Source organism: Nothobranchius furzeri, chromosome 13 (genome assembly GCF_043380555.1).
Source record: "Nothobranchius furzeri strain GRZ-AD chromosome 13, NfurGRZ-RIMD1, whole genome shotgun sequence".
Classification (NCBI taxonomy): Eukaryota; Metazoa; Chordata; class Actinopteri; order Cyprinodontiformes; family Nothobranchiidae; genus Nothobranchius; species Nothobranchius furzeri.
Genome location: NC_091753.1, coordinates 15942983 through 15950513, shown reverse-complemented (window position 1 = coordinate 15950513; position 7531 = coordinate 15942983).

The window sequence follows — 7531 nt, the reverse complement described above, 5'->3', positions numbered from 1 at the left end:
TTTTCCTTTGAGCTCTCTTCCGTGACTTTTAACAAGATCCTTCTGCTTAAAATGTTCAAATTTAGCCACGATGGGACAAGGTCATACACCATACATAATATTCCTTAAGACAAAAGAGCAGGTTGGCACCCCAACACTGACAAACATGTGACTCGCACTGGAGCTCCTTGAGTATTTCAGCAATATTCTCATGCTGACATTATAAGCCACCGTTAGTTTTTTAATACTACTTTGCTTATACAGTATGTACACCACAGGTGGGTAGTGTACATTGATGTACAGTGCACATTAAAAAGTAAAATTTCCACTGGTATGGAGCATATACCCAACTTTGTCCCAAGTATATTTGCCTGGGCGTACAGCTTCCTCCGCTGTCGTAAAATATCCTTGTCATGAGATAAGTCATCATCAATAACATGGCCCAAATAAGTGACCTCACTGCACACATCAAGAGCAACGTTTAACAAGTAGAATCCAGGAAATGTTAGCAGAACCACTTTTATTATTAGCTGTCAGGGTCAGGTCTTGAGCAGACATCACCTTCTCACTCATGGTTCACTCAAACTACTTTTCTTGAATATGCCACTTAGCACTCGTGGGTAACAGGAAGTAAACCCACTCTAGTAACTGCTACAACTGCAAGGGGCATGTGAGCACTGGGTTGGACCTTTCTTGGCTGTGCAGGCATCACAGCAGCGAACATAAGGTTCCACATCCTGGTGACAACCAGACCAGTAGAATCTGGCTCTGCAGCATTTTAGCCACCCTAAAGTGGCCTGCGCCCACCGAGCCGTGGACCATCCGGAGCACCTTGGGCCACAGGTATCGAGGAACCAGCAGCTGAAGGATGTCTAGCTGTGTGGCCGGTGCCTGCAGGAGGAACCTCCTCCCATAGAGGTAGTGGCGGAAATGTCAAACCTAGATAACAGAGAACAGTTCCCGCCGAGTGACACAATAGTTCCTTTCAGGTCGGCTGAGGGTGCGGCTATAATAGACAATTGCCCGCTCACCATCCTTCCCTTCCTGGGAAAGAACCACCCCAAGTCCTCTGTTACTGGCATCAGTGTCCACAATGAAGGGCAAGTTTGGATCGGGGTAGTGCAACACTGGGGCCTCGACAAGTTTAGCCCTGAGTGTTGCAAATACAGCGGCACAGTCTACATCCCAGGGGAATGTCTGCCCTTTCCGAGTCAGTTCGTGCAGGGGGCTAGCGATGGTGACAAAGTCTTTAACAAACCTACGGTAGTAGGAGGCCGACCCCAGGAAGCTACGTAGCTCACCATCATCACGTGGCTCTGGCCAATCTCCCAGCGCCTTGACTTTGTCTGGGTCCGTCGATACTCCAGCCATGCTGATGATGTGGCCCAGGAATCTGGTCTCTGCGGATAGCCTCAAACACCTCCTTGAGGTTTGCAAGTGCAGCTGTAAAGTTGGGTGCATGTACCAGGAGATAGTCCAAGTAGATGACACAGCGGCTTCGTCAGCCTTTTCCATCAGGCGCTCGAATGTGGCTGGCGCATTGCAGAGACCAAATGGCATTTCCTTAAACTGCCATAGTCCCTGCCCGATGGTAAATGTGGTCTTAGGGTGGGCTTTTTGGGCCAGCTCCACTTGCCAGTAGCCACTGCGAAGGACCAGCGTGCTGAACCACTCTGACCCTGCAACACAGTCAGTGGTGTCATCAATACGTGGAAGAGGATAGGAGTCTTTCTAGGTGACATCATTTAGCCACTGATAATCCACATAGAACCTCCAGCCTTTGTCCTTATTTCCCACCAGGACCACCGGTGCTGCCCAGGGGCTGTTTGATGGCTCTATCACATCAGTCTCCAGCATCTCTTTAATCTTCTTTTCCGTCGCAGCCCGCCTTGACAAAGGCAAATGACAGGGACGCAGGCGGATGGGTACTGCCCCACCAGTGTCAATGTTATGCTGTCATGTTGTGGTTAATGTGCTTCACCCAGGACATGAAGAACCACACGAGAAGAGGTAAATAAAAATACAAGTGTTTTATTTTAAAGGAGAAAAGAAAACTAGAACTAAGGGCGCTGCTTCTGAAAACAGTGTTGTGATTATTGGGCACGAATAATTTGTAAGCTTGTACTTACTTTTTGGATTCATCAAGAAATTCGTAAATATGGAAATATTTACCGACTTATTAATTAGGATATTAGAATATCCACGGGGCACCACCCCTTTTTTAACAGGGGAACAATGAATCCACACCTCTTATTAATCTAGTCTAAACTTTCCGTGAGATCTCAACGAGCTGCCGTTAATTTCATTTCACACTAACAAATTCACTTGAAACAAAACTGAATTGGCAATACATTTATTAACTAATATATTCACTTCAGCTCCTTCTGAAGCGTTAAATCAATATCAACCAACCTATTTTATCAACAACAATTAAACAAGTCATGAACAATGAAATGATAATGTAAAATAATCTGAGGTGGTGAAATCTCATGATGGAGGTATTTGGAACGAGATGGCTGACTCCCTTTTGTTTGAGGGAGCAAGGAGTGTGTGTGTGTGTGTGTGTGTGTGTGTGTGTAAGCTGAGATGATGTGAAGATGGCTGGTGGCTGGAGCAAATCAGACCAGCCTGTGTGGGGAGGGGTGTGTTTAGCGCAGACCCTCAGTGATGTGTATGTGTGTCTGTATTTCCTCTCAGATACAGGCACAAAGGTTTAGCTTTCCTTTAACTCAATCACAGTAAACTTAAAAACTTCAGAACCGCTTCACAAAGGTCAATAAACAAAATAGATCAATCATAAATGAGATACCTAATAGTTTGTCAGCCTGGCCACAGCATAAAACTTTAGATATTACACTGAAAGAAAAGACCTTACTTCAAGATGATCCGATGGCGTTTTTGGTACGAGAAATAGAGAAAGCCGTTGGTACATTAAAGCAATTCGAGTGGTGTGATTGCTTATTCTGGACTTACTAGAGAGAACGGAAGAGAAAGTGAGAGAGAAAAAAACTTTGAACAAACGAAACAGCGAGGCGTCCCTCAGATGTTCAATCGGCGTTCTCCATTGATTTGATGGTTTTCCGCGGCTCACTCCGTCCAATTCAGCCGCCAGGCCTCGTGCACACGTTGTCCGGAGATAGCAAATGGGTGCGTCTTTCAACGCCAGTTGAACTGGACAAAAGACCATAAGTTTTGTTTTTCGCTGGGATTTATAGCTTTTCACTGTCTGGCGGGCTGACTCTGTGTGGGTCAGCACATGCGCAGAAACCTGTGCTCCGCTTTGGTGACGTCATCACGCTGCTTCCGGGTGCAAAGGCTAATGGGAAATGAAGTTGTTGCTGGCGCTGACTTTTAATATCTGCTTTTCAGAGCGCAGATGACACAGTCTTTTGGAGAAATTACTGCATAGTAATTTCCTCATGAGGGCAGACCCTCAACAACAGGAACAGGATGGAACTGGAATCCATGAAGACAAAAAAGGTGAGCGAGGCCAGAACCAGAAAACCAGGAGAATATGAATCCATATCTGAAAGTTCTTACGGTCTGAAGCCAGGATTTGAGCGGAGGCGAACTGGGAGAGGCTGGAACGGGTGAGGTGGTTCTGAGCGTGGGCAGGCAGGCAGGTTTGGAGAAAGGAGGCCAGAGGATCCTTGAATGGCAGGACGTGAGACAACTCCAGGCAAGGTAGGTGGTGCAGAACAGGATACTAGGACAGGATACACAAAAATCATTAGACCAGGATCACGGGAACCAAAGACAGATTCTAGGCTAGATGCTACCCATATGAGAGCATCAACCGGCACTGGGGTTGAGTCACACCACTCCTTAAATCCACTGAACCTCCGATTAGTGGAAACTCCCAACAGCTGTGACGGATGCCACACCCACCTGTAAACACAGAGCTGACACACCTCACCAGTAGGTGGAGGCAAACCGTGACACATGCTGGACCAGGCTGGTGCGGGAACACTCCTCATTCCTGGCAGCAAAAATATCCATAAAGTCCTCCAGCAGACCTTGAAGTGGTTCACTCTGCTCCTTGCTTAGTCCTTTGCAGCTGCATTGGAACAGTTCTTGAACAGTCTGTTCAGTCTCCCTGAAAGGCAGACCAGTGTTTGGCAGGGTGCCACTTCAGTGCGGTAGTACCTGGTTGGGGGCCTCCATCCCTGCCAGTGCCCTCGCCTCCTGGCCTTCCTCCCTACCATGATAGTGGAGCAGAATGGTTCTTTGGGCCATTGAGAGCGTAGCTGCATGTTACAAACCCTGATGATAAGTGTTGTGGTAGAGGGGTAACGCAAGAACTGGTGTGGAGAAAGGAGGAGCGTAAATAAAATGTATTTTATTAACAAAGGGGTTAACACAAATACTCAGTCCTTGACCGGAATAAAATGACTAAATGAAAATGCACTCTAATCTAACTAAACGAAGGTGACGGAGAAAACTCAAAACACCTGAGGCAAAAGGCCTCAGGGAAGAAAACACAAGAATGTCTTTATTAAACGAAAATGCCAGAGCTAAATAACTAAAACAAATCTCGATGGCTATAATTATCCTAAATATATTCTGTCTAACAAAACTAAAGCGAGCTCTAGGGCTGAAAAAGGAAACTGAAATTCAAGCTCTAGAGCAGATGAAAAGGATCACTAAATGAAAAACGGCTATTAATTACCAAAGGATTTAACAAAAGAGCTTTCTATCCTAAACACTGAATTTACCAATGTTCTTATCCAAATTTATCAACACGCGAAACCATTTACTACCAAATGATCCCAGGACAGAGGAGAGAAGAACAGGTGTTTAGGCTGTGGTTCTCTCCCAGAGAACTGAAAGCTGCAGTCCTTTAACCCATCAGTCCTCATTAGCTGATGGCTTGCAGCTGGGACACTGAAGGCAGGCAGAGGTGGAGGCCAGCCTGACGGAGGACCTGTCCAAGGTCCTGAACGGCATGGAGGGAGCAGAACTGGGCCATTCAAGATGTGGGAGCCCAGTATTCGTAACAGCCCCCTCCTCAAGAAAAAAAAGGAGAAAACAGTTAAAACCTCATACATTCAAAACTGATTTCTATTCTTTTTGTTGTTCAACACTAAACAACGGAATCCATGTCAACATGAGGGCTCCTGCTTACTACATAACAGGGAGCTTACTAAGTCATCCCTGGTCTTCATGCGGACCTAGAGGCGGGCGGATTAAACAGAAATTATCAGCTGGTGCTGATCCCTAGCACTACTGAGTGTTCCAGAGATGTCTGGAAGAACCAGACAACACTAACCTCCTTGCCGCAACACTATAAAAAACAACAAACAGACTCGTCCTAAAGAGGGGGAGTCTCTACAGCCTACCAGGGAGACCCTCAAGGGATTCCAAGATCCGAACATCTACGCAACAGTCCATCTGCAAGGACGTTATCTGCACCACTTTTGTGGTGGATTTCGATGGGAAACTCCTGGAGAAGCAGGGCCCATCGCATCAGTCTCTGGTTGTGATTAAACATGCGCTGGAGAAAAACTAAGGGGTTATGGTCAGTGTAAACGATGGTGGGGGAGGAAGAAGAGCCAACATAAACATGTTACATGTTGTAATGCTAAAATGAGGGCCAGAGTCTCCTTCTCGATCGTGGAGTAGTTAATCTGTTATTTGTTGAACTTCCTAGAGAAATACCCCACGGTGTGGTCAATCCCATCCTGGTCCTTCTGTAGTAGCACACCACCAGCCCCCACAGCGCTAGCATCTACCTCCAGCTTAAATGGCTTAGCCAGGTCCGGAGCTGCAAGGATAGGAGCACAACACATGAGATTCCTCATATCCTCAAAGGCTAGCTGACTTTCAGGAGTCCACAGGAACTTAGTCTTAGTGCTCAGTAAATCAGTCAGAGGTTTGGCTACAGTAGAGAAGTTCCTGCAGAACCCTCGGTAATAACCAACCATTCCTAGGAAACGTAGTTCTCTTCGTGTCGAAGGAACAGGGAAAGATGATGTTAGGTAATTTTATTTCCCATCCAGGGTTACCTTAGGGAAAGTTCAACACGCAGGGGTTATATTAATAAGCCAATCAATTAACCCATACCAATACTTGACCAACAATAAACAATTTACACTTTGTAAAGTGGAGAGAGATCAATGATACACACGAGTCGGTAGTCAATTCGCTCTCATCAGACAGAACCCTCAGAAAGCATTTATTAAGGACACACAAAATGGTAAACGCACACACATTTACACACATGGAGAGGTTCTCAGAGCCTCTCAGGGAGGAAGGCACACCAGGTGCAGGTTTTACAACAACAGAGCTGTCTGGCCCATAACCCAGAGTACTACTGATAAGTTATGGTACTGAGTGCAAGGTCAGCCCTCCCTGTTGGAGGAATAGAAGTGGATAAACAATGAACCTTCGTTTAACCTCCAGATGTCAAACCATTAAAGACATTATTAACAGTAAAATATCAGTTTTTTCCCAACAGATGACATAGCACGCATTTTGTCTTGTAATACTTTAACCTGACCATGACCTACCTCCTTCCCCAAATAGTTTACTGTTGCCTTGACGAACTCACATTTCACCAGATTTAGTGTGAGTTGTGCTTGTTCTAGTCGGTCAAATACCTCACGTAGTGTACTCGGACGCTCGGGCCAGGTGGAAGTGTATATGATGTTGTCATCTAAGTAGGCGCTACAATGAGGAAGATCAGACAACACAGAGTTAATGAGTCAATGAAATGTGGCGGGGCATTTCTCATGACAAACGGGAGAACAGTGTAATGGAGAAAGTTATCAGGAGTCACAAACGCAGAGATCTCAGACGCTCGAGAAGTTAAAGGCACTTGCCAATAACCTTTTAAAAGGTCCAACCGAGAAACGAAAGTTGCAGCACCTACGCTGTCCACACAGTCATCCACCCTGGGTAGGGGAAAAGAATCAGGCACCATTACCGCATTAACCTTACGAAAGTCAGTAACAAAACGAAAGGTGCTATCAGGCTTGTTCTCCAAAAGACAGGGAGAACTCCAAGGACTCTTACTGGCCACTGCCAACCCATTCTTAATTAAATAACCAGTTTCTTCATTTATTGCTCTTCTCTTGAGAGGCCTAGCTCTATAGGGGTGTTGTTTAATCGGACGTGGATCCACAAGCTCCACATCATGCACTGCCAGAGGGGTTCGGGAAGGTACGTCAGTGAAACGTTCGAGATGGTTAGTAACACGATTAGTCAGCTCTTCTCATATCAGAAGAGAAATGTTGGAGGGTTCATGGAAGCTCTTTAAGAGATTCAGAGTTTGACAGCCGTGGACTAATAGGCTGAACAGGACCCTGACTGGAGTCATCGGAAAGCTCAGGAGAGAAGGCCTCAGAGTGGACCACAGGTACACACACCACTGGATTGGTCTCCACTCTGTGCTTATAGAGTTTCAGCATGTTAACATGACATAGTTGAGTCTTGCGCCTCCTAAAGGGGGTTTTTATCACATAGTTGTGATCATTAACTTTAGTTAGGACCTTGAAGGGTCCCTCAAATCTGGGTGAGAGAGACGACACACACATGGGTTTCAGCATTACTA